The sequence below is a fragment of the Bos grunniens genome, chromosome 5, assembly GCF_055505025.1.
Source record: "Bos grunniens cultivar Pamir isolate PY7600 chromosome 5, Bosgru_T2T1.0, whole genome shotgun sequence".
Lineage (NCBI taxonomy): Eukaryota > Metazoa > Chordata > Mammalia > Artiodactyla > Bovidae > Bos > Bos grunniens.
In genome coordinates, this window is record NC_141169.1 from 2,493,793 (window position 1) to 2,507,577 (window position 13,785).

Below are 13,785 nucleotides of genomic sequence, written 5' to 3' on the forward strand. Positions count from 1 at the left end.
TGTGATTTCTCAGGCAAGAATACTGGAGTGGGTTGCCATTTCCTTCTCCAAGGGCTCTTTCTGACCCAGGGATCAAACCTGGGTCCTGTGCATCTCCTATATTGCAGGCGAATTCTTTACTGCTGAGGCACCAGGGGAGCCCTGGCACAAAAGCCTGGCACTTCTGGCTTTTGTGCTTTGAAAGAGTTTCTTTCTAGAAGAATTTCTCAGGCTCAGAGGTGTACATGCCTAGTGATGAAAGTGGGAAGACACCCAGTCAGTGAAGTCCAAAACGATGGATGTAGGGAGAGAAGCTGGCCGTGGCTGCTCAGGAATGGATTACATTCTTATATTTCTCCTCAGGAATGGATTACATTCTTATATTTCTCCTGACACGCCCTGTGCCTGGTGTGCAGTGTATGATCCGTTGTTATTCTTTTTATTTCTCAAGCATGAAGCCAAACTGGGCTTTGTGGTCCTTGGGTACTGGGGTCTGAGACTCCCAGTAGGCTGGGGAAAGTTAATGTGCTAAGACTCAGATCATCTCTTGTTTCTGTAAGAGAGACTGGAGAGGTTCTTAGAGATTAATGTAGCCCTTGGTTTCCCTGATAAGCTTTAAATTAAAGTTGGAAATTGCCTGATGCAATTCACAAAGGGGCATATACAAGAATGGAGAAAAAATTCTGATTACAGTTTTATTTGCTGACACTCCTTAACAATTTATGTTTGAGTGCTATTTTGTTAATTAATGGCTGCTCAAGAAATGCCATGTGTCAGCAGTGAATCACTTACGTTTGTTGCTCTTTAATGGTATATGGATAATGAATAAAGACAAGTCATATAATGAAAGCTGAAAATAGCCCAGTTGTGGGACAGAGGCTTGTCAGTAGGAAAAGGTATTATGTTTGCTAGTATCCATCCCAGGCTTTTTAAAAGTTAAGCTAGTTAAAGCCTAAAAGAGCACTGTATTGACATTTGTAACCCAGTCACCAAGGTACAGAGGACATGTGGAGTTAGCTTCAGGGACAAGTAGAAATTCCCACTCTCTAGCCCTCATCTCTGCCTCTCTCTGTTTCTTTCATTCTCTCACATCAGCTCTTACATGGGTTTGGAGCCATGGCTCTTGGTAGCTTTGGGCTCACAACTAACACTTCTGTGCTAGTAAGGAGAGGGGCTGGTCTTCCCCACTGGAACTTGAGGTACGTCAAGGCAAGACCAACTAGCCAAGGAAGTGGACCTCCGTCTTTAGAAGCTTCTCAGCTAAAAGGGAGAGGTGCCCTTGGAGGTGAACAAGACAAAAGACTGTGAACTATAAGCAGCAGTGCAGAGAAGTAAGTGATTGAAAGTCCAAATGAGCCGTCCAGATGGAAACTGCCATTATAATTCAGAGGAAGGACAGGGGATGGTTCTGGTGGTTGAGGAGGTGGGACTTGAACTGGATTTTATGAATGGGTAAATAGAGGAAAAGGCATGTTCTGTAAGCGATGCTAAACGAAGAGAATGTGGTCAGGATTGAATGCAGGGTGCTGGGGAGACTAGTCTAGCTGGCACAGAGCTGGGCTGTGCTTGGGAGGAGAAGGGAAAGTATAGAAGAGAGGAAAGGGCAGTATGAATATCAGGCAGGAAAATCACAATATTGAGCTAGAGAGTGATATGATAATATAATAATGGTAATAGCAAATACTTATATAGCACTTTCTCTGGGTCAGGGACTATTTTAAGTTGACTCATTGGAAAAGACTCTGATGCTAGGAGGGATTGGGGGCAGGAGGAGAAGGGGATGACGGAGGATGAGATGGCTGGATGGCATCACTGACTTGATGGACGTGAGTCTGAGTGAACTCCGGGAGTTGGTGATGGACAGGGAGGCCTGGCGTGCTGCAATTCATGGGGTTGCAAAGAGTTGGACATGACTGAGCGACTGAACTGAACTGAACTGACTTTTAATACGATAGACAGGAAAAGCCAACACAGTGGACATTTCTACATTATAAAAACATCAGTCATTTATTTGCTCACTCCTTTCATTCACTCACTTATCCCACAAACATCTCCCATTTGCTCCAGGTGTCCCGGTGCTCTCAGAACATTTTTTGAACTATATGCACAGGCATGATGGTCTAACAGTATACTATCCCCACAAACTTCCTTTAATGTGATTTTTAGGGTTTTTTGTTTGTTTTTTCATTTTCAATTATCCTGAGACTGCCCCTTGTTGATAGAAATCTATCTGGTATTATGATATCTTTGGTACAAATGGAGTTTATTTTCTACCTAAACTTGAAGAGCAAGATGCAACAATAATCCAAATATATGTCAAATCCTTGGGAGCACAGGACCCTAAGAGAGGCCTCTAGGGTGTGGTTGTGATGCTGTGACTCCCTCCCTGGATCTGTTTGTTGCCTGGATGGATGTAAGTGATGAGGTGAACTCACTCTTTCTGAGCCCTTTAGAGTCTCTAATGGAATTGTTCTGTTTCCTGTCTTCAAGGGAGAGATCATTGGTGCAGCCAGGAGCTAATTCTAAGGTGTTAGTGGCATTTGGAGATGCAGAGTTTTCAACCTTCAAAGCTACTGAGGTTCTTGAGTATCTGACTGAACTGTCGGATACCACAGAGAGACTGCAAGACTGAAAAGTAGCAATGGCTTTGATCATTTGCTGAGAATTTTAAATGAACTTGTTATCATGCTCATTTAGACGCTTTGGAAAACGTCTTATCGTTTAACCAGTTGATTTAGGTAAGCTTACTGAAGAGTGCTTCACTTTGCACTTGTTGAACTTAAGGATTGTTTATACTTGCTTCCTTGGAACAAATACGTTCATAGTCCAAATTATAATGTGATCTTTACTCTTCCTCCCCCTCCCGCCCCACTCTGGTGGTTTCCTACAGTTCAAATATGAAGACTTTCTCATACTTTAGATTACAAAATTATTTGTTTACTGGTAAAAAATGCCAAGGACCATCCATTGATGGCATCCCATTGATATTCAACCAAATGAACTCTGGGAGTAGTCTAGCGGAATCCCAGTAAGTGAGAAAACAAACATGACTTATTCAGGAAAACAACAGTCATTAACAGTGGAACTGATGATTACAGGGTGGTAAAACTGCTTTTTTTTTTTTTTTCAGAACAGATAGGTTAGTTAGAACAAAGTTAGTTAAAGGCTGACAGGCTGAATTTTCTTGTGGTAAATGCAGAAATGGTTGGACAGCATCACTGATTCAGTGGACATGAGTTTGAACAAACTCCAGAAGGTATTAAAGGACAGGGAAGCCTGGCGTGTTGTAGTCCATGGGGTCGAGGAGTCCGGCACAACTGAGCGACTGAACAATAGCTGAGCAAATGCTGAAACAATCAGAAGAGCAGCTCTCACCCTTCAATCCAGAATAGAAGAGAGGAAGGAAGATACGGATGGTTTTCAGTTTTGGCAAATAAAATAGAATAAAATATGATGGTTCTAATGAACTCAGAGCATCCAGATATGTATATATATATTATTCAGGCTAACATCATCCTATTTGCAAAATGGACAGACACTAGTTTGTTTTTGCAACTAGTCAACTGAGCTAATGTGAGAGCCAGTTTCTTTGATGTTTTAGCTTTAAGAAAGTTGCATTAATGGAGAGCAATTATGGTAATTTGAATTAGGAATGGATTATGGTAATTGAAAACTTCTGTGGTGACAGGTATTTGTGAGACCCCTGTGTTCTGCTGCAGTTCAGAACTGCTATTAAGCCCATGGTAATTAGCATTTTCCCCCCTGAAATGGTTGAAAGACTAAGGGAACATAAAACAAAATTTGACAGTATGAGGCGGGAACTGGCAGCAACATCAGAACCTACAGTCAACACAAAGAAACACAAACACACGGATGGTTTTGGGCTTTTTAAAAATAGAGAATCAGAGGAAAATCACAGGTTTGTCTGGGGCCCTGGGGAGGCTGAGCCATTTATGGAGTGGGTCTGCAGTATAGAGCAGACTTCGTAACAGAAAGATGGAGCAAAGAAAGCCATTCTTGTTTTCTGTCTTTGTTTCTGAATCAACTGTTGTAGGGAGCACTGGTGGCCCCGCTGTGCAGAGCAGTAGAAAGCGATGACAGAGATGGATCATGTTCATGCAGCCTTTCAACCAGTGTTTATCAATCGCCTACTATGTGCCAGGCAATGTACCAGGAGCTAAAGATGTAAATAAGACAAAGTCCCCGCCCTCACAGAGATTTCCAAGTCGTTTGTAAAGCCGAGGTCTGTTTGCTTCCACCTAAATGCAGGGAAGCATTCTGTTAGAGCCTGAGCTGTGTTATATGCCTGGCTTCCTGCATCTTGGGAGGGTTAAAAATTCTATTTTAGCTCTTACTCCCTTAGACTTTGTTCTTATCTTCATGATTTCTCTTGTGATCTCTCAGGCCAGCAAAATAATAGAGTGTCTTTAAATTAGGATATGCTTGGCTGCAAAGAGCAGAATACCTAACTGAAAGTATATATGTGTGACTTACTAATGTCACACTTACTAATTCCAGAGTTAGTGTAGTAGGTCAGCGGTATCTCGGGCAATCCAGGCTCCTACCCTTCCTGACCCACCATTGTGTCTATGTTGGCAATGTCTCCATCATGGTAACAAAGTGGCTACAAGAGCTATAAGCTGATGTCTTTATATAGAAATGTTCTGAGTGAGGAACAGCTCTGCAGGCCCGGTGGCTGAGACCTTACTTCCAAAGAGAGGGTTTGGGTTTGAGCCTTGGTTGGGAGCTAAGACCCCACATGACTTGCCGCCGAAATAGCAAAACATGAAACAGAAGCAACACTGTAACCAAATCAGTAAAGACTTAAAGAAATAACAAGAGGACAGGGGACAAGAACAAAACTGCTTTTCCCTTTACGCTGCTGCTGCTAAGTCGCTTCAGTCGTGTCCGACTCTGTGAGACCCAATAGACGGCAGCCCACCAGGCTCCCCCGTCCCTGGGATTCTCCAGGTAAGAACACTGGAGTGGGTTGCCATTTCCTTCTCCAATGCATGAAAGTGAAAAGTGAAAGGGAAGTTGCTCAGTCGTGTCTGACTCTTAGTGACCCCATGGACTGCAGCCTACCAGGCTCCTCCGCCCATGGGATTTTCCAGGCAAGAGTACTGGAGTGGGGTGCCATGGGAAATCATTCGTAGGGGAAAGCTTTTTTTGCCTCCTGAAACCACTAGGAGCCTATGGGGCTACAGTCCATAAGGTTGCAAAGAGTCGGACATGACTGAAGTAACTTAGCAGGCACGTATGTATACATATGTATTATCTGGAGAGCACTTCAGTAAGCCCTGACATATAAGGCTTCAAGTTTTCAAAGTTGCAAATGTGCATTTGCATGTCCAGTCTCGCACGTCGGTTCCCGCGTCTGGCATGCATTGGTACATGCGTGCATCCTGTACACATGGTTGTGCTTTTGTGTACTTTCCTGTGGCTGTACAACGTGAGGAGCTCACTAATGAAGGGGTTGCAGGCCTGATGGAGCTGGAGGCCCAGAGGAAGGACAGGGAGAGACAAGAGGAAGAACAAATAACTGGAGAACTGAAGAGATTCACAATACGGAAAATAGAAAGGGGGTTTTCTTTATGAGGAGGCACCGTTGGTTTTTGAGTCACAGGACCCAAACATAGAACAGGACAGGAAGGTCGCGGCAGCTGTTCAGAATGCCGTCCAGTGCTGCCATGTCATCCACGAGGAGAGAAAAAGAGCTGCTACCCAGACATCACTGAGTCCTTTTCTCCAGAGGATAGATAGAATCGAATCCAGCAAGGACCAGAACCCATGCCATCAGCGTCAGGCATGAGGGATGTTGCAGCTTGCCCTCTGCCTCCTGCTGCTGATGGTCCTTCAGCTCTGCCATCTCCTGCCTCCTCTCCCTCCTCCAGTCAGTAACGCTTCTTGCCCGTTCACTCAGTGCCAGCCCCTGCATGCCGGCTGTTGTACATTCTGAAGGTACTGTACTGGCTTTTCAACGTACTGCACTGTAAGATTAAAACTGTTTTCTTTATTTTTTGTGTCTGTTTTTTATGTATTGTGTGAAAAGTATTATACACCTATTACAGTACAGAGCTATATAGCCGATTGTGTTATTTGGGTACCTTGGCTAACTTTGTTGGACTTAACGAACAAACTGGATTCATGAACATGCTCCTAGAATGGAACTTGCTCATATTCAGGGGAACGAATGAATTCTGCACTCTCTACATATTGGCATTTAGTCCCTATAACTATTGGATGAGGTAAGACTGTCTTTATAAGTGAGGGAGATAAGGTACTGAGAGATGAAAAACACGCAGAGATTTAAACGCACCCAGGCTTGAGCCAAAGTCTACTTTTTTTCCATTGTACTACATTTCTTCCCAAAGCCCAGCATAGAAGTAAAGTCATTTGAGTCTCAGGAGATGATTCACTAGGGTTTTCTGTCTGTTGTGAATTTCCTTGTTCAATGCTAATTTCTGTACCGCACACCTCTCTGGATCCACATGGTTATTGAGACATGGGGAGAAAAATTGGAAACTTCGCCTATCAGCTATCTGAGGTTAAATAACACTAGATTCCTTTGGTAAGATACAAGCAATTAATATTCTGCTTGCCATCATTGCTATCCTTCAATGATTTATCTCCTGTGAACCATGGTAGGAGATTTTTACACTGAGCAGAGCTGTTTCAATATAGAAAAAGGAAAGACATAACAATGTATATAGCTCTAGTAGAAGCAATTATTTTGTAAACACATCTCAATGGCTACTGTTACTCTTTTAATTGGAGAAAACGGATTCATGTCAATGTATGGCAAAAACCACTACAATATGGTAAAGTAATTCTCCTCCAATTAAAATAAATAAATTAATTAAAGAAATAAGGTGAAATCCCAACTTTACTCAAATGAGAACTATGTCCTATTGAATTGGCAAGTGCAAGTGTGTCTTTTTTCCTGTTACTGCCAAGAGATCTCAGTTTGTGAGACGCTTCATACAGACCTGAGTTCCGCAGCTGGTAATTGACCAAGTCAGCTTCACCATGGTAGATGCTTGTCAGTAGCAGCAATCCCATTTTTTCTGTCAGGAATCTGAGGTACAACTCAGTCATTGGAGTCCCTCTTTCAGAGGACACGTGTTTTCTTGCTGCTGAACAAGTAACTCATGTTGCAGATGTGATTGAAAAAGTGAAGCAGTCCATCCCAGAGAGGAGGGAGGCTCGTTCTTGGATGACCTGATTTTTGCATCCTGATGACTTTTACCGGATATATGTGTTCACAAGTGTTTGACAGCCCCTGGCCAAAAAAAAAAAAAAGACTGTACATAGAAGAAGAATCTGTGTATTAACTGTTTCTGGTCATACTATTTAAAGAACAAACATACAAAACATATAAACCTTCCCTTAATAACACAGGAAGGCCACTTATTAATATTTCTCCTGAGTCCTTTTAAGTAGAAAGCAGGATGAAACAGTTCATTGTACTGGGAAGAAAAGGCTTGTCTGGGAGTGTGAGAGAACAATTTGACAATTATCTCCATAGTTCTAAGGTCTCAGGAAGAGAAATGACAACCTTTTATTATAAAGCACTTTTAATTGAAGTAATTAGGAGCAAGAACACTAGTATATGCTAAAAGAGAGTCAGGAGGGAAATGGATTTCTGGTCAAGTTTGCTGAGCTTGGAGGCTGCTGATGAACTTTTGTAATAATGATTTACACAATACATCTGAGGCATTTTTAGCCTTATCAAAATTATTTTTCTCTGCCTTCTTCTTCTTTCAGATGAAATAATAATGTTTAGACTTAGCTGGCATCTTTCATTCCAATGGGTCCCCTGGTTCTTAAACAATTTTTCTATCTCTACATGTGTGAATATGTGTCTACGCAGAGTCATTTCAGTGATTGCCAAAAATTTCAGCAATCCCACTGGGTAGCACGTTGCAGCTGTTCAGTATTATCTAGCAAAGCTACATAGTGTTTGAGGGGAAGTAAAAAAAAAAAAAATCCCAAAGTTAAAGTCCAATGTTAATATTCTAGGAAGAATCTGGAAGGCAGAAATGTATATATACACAAAAGAATTTGCTCAGACTCTCTCTATTCTTGTTGCTAATATGTGAACCATGGAATATCTGGGCACCAGGAGGGGATTGTGAAGTTGGTTTTAAAGTTCCTTTGAAATATGATGCTGTCAGCAGGAGGGTTTCCCAGTTCTGTACTGGGACATTTATTCAGCACTGACAGAAAGCAATGCATGCCACTTCATTGAATTAGCAATATGCTTCCTGTTTTTCTTGGAGGTCTCACTCAAGGACTGGCCATTTCTGCTATTTAGGTTTTAGGAACTGATAAGTAACTGTGATTAGCCATTCAGATTTCATCTGAAAAGAAATAAATTCATTTAATTGCTTTAAAAAGACATGTACATTCACAGCATTCGGGTACTTGGAATTTGAAATATGATGAATTCTTTTCCCCAGTAAATAGAGGAGTGCCTGGCACATAGTAGGCACCATCTATTAAAGGAGTGAATAAAAGCTTTGAATTCCTGATGATAACAACCCTCACATTATGTGGTGTTGAATACTTGTCAACGTGCTTTCAGAGATACCAACATTTTTTTGATATCAATGATATTCTACTGGACTTAATTTGATATTGTAAATGTCAGAAAAATTTAATATCAGAAATTCATCATACTGAGATCACTTCCATTTCTCTTTGGCAAGCCATTACTAAGAGTCCTAGATAGATTAAACTTCTAAGACCTGCCCTGCTCACACCTCATTCTATGTAAAACTGCCTGATTCCGAGACTCTTGCCTGTCAAGCCACATTTTAAATGATTTGATCCTTTTCCATTTTGTTGCCTCTTGAGTCAGCCTCCTCGGCTTCTGTGGACCAGAGCAGGTATATCACCCAAGGGAAGCCATGGCACAGGCTGGCCATTCATGTTTGCCTTGTGTCTCTGTTTCCAAGGAGGAATTGAATTAGGTCATTTTTCTCTAAAGAATTTGAAATCAGAAATATGGGAAAATTTTTCCAGCTACCAGAGAAGCTCAAAATGGAATGAAGACCTGAGATAAGAGGTGGCTGGAGCAAGCCAGAGCCATGGGATGATTTTGATAGAGTCACCTGAGAGACTGTTCGGTGGGAATGAGAAGGGAACGAATGTACAGAGAATCTGCGACATCGTATATTGCTGAAGGTCCCTGAGAAAGAGAAGGAGATTCACGGTGACAACTCTTCCTTCCACCTGTGTGCGTTTTTGTAATGCATCCTTTATTTCACGTGAATGAGTGAAAGTTGCTCTGTTGTGTCTGACTCTTTGCAACCCTATGGACATCCATGGAATTCTCCTATGCCAGAATAATGCAGTGGGTAGCCTTTCCCTTCTCCAGGATCTTCCCAACCCAGGGATCGAACACAGGTCTCCCACATTGCAGGCAGATTCTTTACCAGCTGAGCCACAAGGGAAGCCCAAGAATACTGGAGTGGGTAGCCTATCCCTTCTCCAGCGGATCTTCCCGACCCAGGAATTGAACTGGGGTCTCCTGCATTGCAGGCAGATTCTTTACCAGCTGAGCCACGATGTGACTTAATTAGGTTCTTGGTCTTTACAATCAGAAGAGTCAAAAGAGATGTTGGCATGATACAAATTTGCTTATGAAGACAGAGTGACCCACAGGAAAGATGATGATGGGAGTGAACTTCTCTTCCTGGTTGGGATGTTACAGTAATTGATGTCATGGCTTTGGGAGGAATAAATGAGCAATTGCCTTGTAAGATAGCATTGACTTTCTACAGGGTGTGGGTCTCCTTTTTTATTCATCAGCGCACTTACGTGCTGCTCAGCATATGGTTTAGAGCAGCTTCCTTTCCCTCTGGGAGCTTATATTCTAAGTCAGATAGTTTGTTAAGATCTTACCTTAGAATTCTTTGACCAGGATCTTCATTGGCTCTTCCAGTCTCTGTATGGTAGATTTTTCCAGATCAAATGTGACTGCAGGCCTTGTAAATTTAGGGAACTTAGGGGCCAAAAGGGGATATCTTTCTACTTCTGAGAAGCTTAGTTTTATGCCAGAGGCTCCTGAAATGATCATTTTATAGCAACATGGATGGACCAGGAGAGGATCATATAATACCAAGTGACGTAAGTCAGACAGATGCCATATGGTATCACTTGTATGTGAAATCTAAAATAAGACGCAAAATGAACTTACTAACAAAACAGAAACTGACTCACAGATACATGGTTACCAAAGGGGCAAGGGGAGGTGGGGATAAATTAGGAGTTTGGGATTAACAGATACTCACTACTTTATATAAAAGATAAACAACAAGGTCCTCCTGTGTAGCCCAGGGAACTGTATTCAATATCTTGTAATAACCTATGATGGAAAAGAATCTGAAAAAGACTCTTTGTGACCCCATGGACTATACAATCCTTGGAATTCTCCAGGCCAGAATACTGGAGTGGGTAGCCTTTCCCTTCTCCAGAGCATCTTCCCGACCCAGGAATTGAACTGGGGTCTCCTGCATTGCAGGCAGATTCTTTCCCAATTGAGTTATCAGGGAAGACTTGAAAAAGAATAGATACATGTATATGCATGTTGTTGTTCAGTCACTCAGTCATGTCTGACTCTTCATGACACCATGGACTCCCGCATGTCAGGCTTCCCTGTCCACTATCTCCCGGAGCTTGCTCAAGCTCATGTCCATTGAGTTGGTGATGCCATCCAACCATCTCATCCTCTGTCTCCCCTGTCTCCTCTTGCCGTCAATCTTTCCCAGCATCAGGGTCTTTTCCGATGAGTCAGCTCTTCGCATCAGGTGGCCAAAGTATTGGAGCTTCACCTTTAGCATCAGTCCTTCCAATGAATATTCAGGATTGACTGATTTGTATATGTATAACTGAAGCATTTTGCTTCAGCAATGTAATACAGCAAGGTAAATCTACTATACTTTAATTCAACAAATTGAAAAACGAAGGACTATAAGGCACAAAGTCGGGGGAGAAAACAGACTCAGGAGTTTGTTTCTGCGGCAGCTTGTTCCCTGTCAACCTTTCTAACCCAGAGCTGTGTTCTCAGAATTCTTCTCCTGGTGTGGTTGGGCAGGGTGAGGGTTAACCGCGAGAGAAACCTGACGGAGATTTGGAAGGGGGAAGTGCAGCAGGAGCCAGGCGTGCGTGCAGGGCCAGGTGCTGCTGCTGCTCTGCTTGCCTGGTTGGCTGCCTGGTTGGTGTGGGGCAGCAGCCAGGATAGTTTCAGGCTTTCTCTCTCCTTTCCCTTCCCCTCCGCTCCTTCAGATTCTCTGAATCCTGTCGTGGGCTCTGTGGCGACGGATGCCTGTTCTCCTGCATGTCACACACAGCGTCCAGGAAGTAGGTGACGAGAGAAACGAGGGTTCCCGTTGGTTCTCCTAAATTCCATTTTGTCCTCACAGCTTCCAGCTTGTTTTTGCTCTCCCCCACTTTATACTCATATTTCCTTCTTATTACCTGCCCTTCCTTCTGCCTTCAGGCCCAACACTAGAGGCAGAAGCAGCAGCTCACACAATCATCTAGGTTTGATCTCTACAATCAGTTCCTTATTTTGTACCATTCATTGTGGTTCTGCTTCTCTGATTGAACCCTAATGGAATCCGCTTCTTATTAAATCAGCGCTCATCCATTGGCTTAATTTATTCATTGATTAGGTATGACATTACAATTTTGCACCACAGAGGAATTTTAGACAGGGATAAACAGATTGGCTACTTTTAGCAAATCTGTAGCACCAATTTCTTTGCTGAAAAAAATCTCCATATTTTAAGAAATGTTTTCCTGTAGTAGAACATCATGACCGAGAAAGTGACTTTGTAAACATATTTTCCAGGGAGTCCTTTTTCTAGAACGGTAGTGTTTATATTTTAATTGCTTTATTTACTTAAGGTGATTTTTCACGGTTTAAAACTCAAAACATGTAGCTGGAGCATCCTATGGTGGACATTTGAAGGGAAGTAAGTTCTTTGGATATTTGAGACCTCTATGTATATTATGTACACATGGCTGTAAAAGTTATGATCATATCAGATCAGATCAGATTAGTCGCTCAGTTGTGTCCGACTCTTTGCGACCCCATGAATCTCAGCATGCCAGGCCTTCCAGTCCATCACCAACTCCCGAAGTTCATCGAGACTCATGTCCATCGAGTCAGTGATGCCATCCAGCCATCTCATCCTCTGTCGTCCCCTTCTCCTCCTGCCCCCAATCCCTCCCAGCATCAGAGTCTTTTCCAATGAGTCAACTCTTCCCATGAGGTGGCCAAAGTACTGGAGTTTCAGCTTTAGCATCATTCCTTCCAAAGAAATCCCAGGGCTGATCTCCTTCAGAATGGACTGGTTGGATCTCCTTGCAGTCCAAGGGACTCTCAAGAGTCTTCTCCAACACCACAGTTCAAAAGCATCAATTCTTCGGTGCTCAGCCTTCTTCACAGTCCAACTCTCACATCCATACATGACCACTGGAAAAACCATAGCCTTGACTAGACGAACCTTTGTTGGCAAAGTAATGTCTCTGCTTTTGAATATGCTATCTAGGTTGGTCATAACTTTCCTTCCAAGGAGTGTCTTTTAATTTCAAGGCTGCAGTCACCATCTGTAGTGATTTTGGAGCCCAGAAAAAGAAAGTCTGACACTGTTTCCACTGTTTCCCCATCGATTTCCTATGAAGTGATGGGACCGGATGCCATGATCTTCGTTTTCTGAATGTTGAGCTTTAAGCCAACTTTTTCACTCTCTACTTTCACTTTCATCAAGAGGCTTTTTAGTTCCTCTTCACTTTCTGCCACAAGGGTGGTGTCATCTGCATATCTGAGGTTATTGATATTTCTCCCGGCAATCTTGATTCCAGCTTGTGTTTCTTCCAGTCCAGCGTTTCTCATGTGAGTCTTTTACATGAAGGTGAAAATTCTGATGCTCAATATATCTTTATCCTTTTGTTCACAAGGAATTTCAAACCTAAATATTGTTTAGAAAAATATTTAAATAACGAACAGCCTTTTAAAATATGTGTGTCAGTAGCTAAGTCATATCCAGTTCTATGTGATCCCATGGTCTGTAGCCCACCAAGCTTCTCTGTCCATGGAATTTTTGAGGCAAGAATACTGGAGTGGGTTGCGATGCCCTTCTCCAGAAGATCTTCCCAACCCGGGGATGGAACCAGGGTCTCCTGCATTGCAGGCAGATTCTTTACCCTCTGAGCCACCAGGGAAGCCTATATTTTAAAACATAGCTGCCCATTATTTCTTACCTTAAAGGATACTGTTGAGGGGAAATAAGAGAAAGCCAGCAAAAAGCCAATACTGCCCTGGATTAAACTTCTAAAAGAGGAAAATATTCAATTCTAATGCCTGTCTGTCCCTGTTATGCTGGTAGACAATCCAACATCTATGTATCTCAGATTTAAAAAAATTTTAAATTAAGTTTAATGTATGCAGTATGGTTCTGTTTACTTCAAACTTAATGCAAATAAGTTACAGAAGGGCTGTAGACACCGGCATGAACCAGATTGGCTATGTTGGGCAAGGGGAAGCCACTGTATATTCTTCCTCCTATCCCTAGCTTTATTGAGATATAATTGACATATAACTGTGTAAGTTTATGGTGTACAATGTATTGGTTTACACTGCACACTTTATACATGTGTATGTTGCAAAGTGATGACCACAGTAAGATTATTTAATACATCCATCTCTCCACATAATTGCTTTTTAAAATTTGTGGTGAGAACATTTTAAGGTACTTATCAACACTGTAGCTTATGGAACAGAAACATTTTAGG

At 42.3% G+C, this 13,785-nt stretch overlaps 1 long non-coding RNA gene across 1 annotated transcript; it reads right to left on the reverse strand.

Annotated features, from left to right (window-relative positions):
- Positions 1–1,755: 1,755 nt before the first annotated feature.
- LOC147371250 (uncharacterized) lies at positions 1,756–10,047 on the reverse strand. The gene is made up of 3 exons (XR_015163378.1): positions 9,889–10,047; positions 6,969–7,261; positions 1,756–3,355 (listed from the first exon to the last, which is right to left on the reverse strand). It is a non-coding gene; the product is annotated as an uncharacterized LOC147371250 (long non-coding RNA).
- Between the last annotated feature and the right edge of the window lie 3,738 nt (positions 10,048–13,785).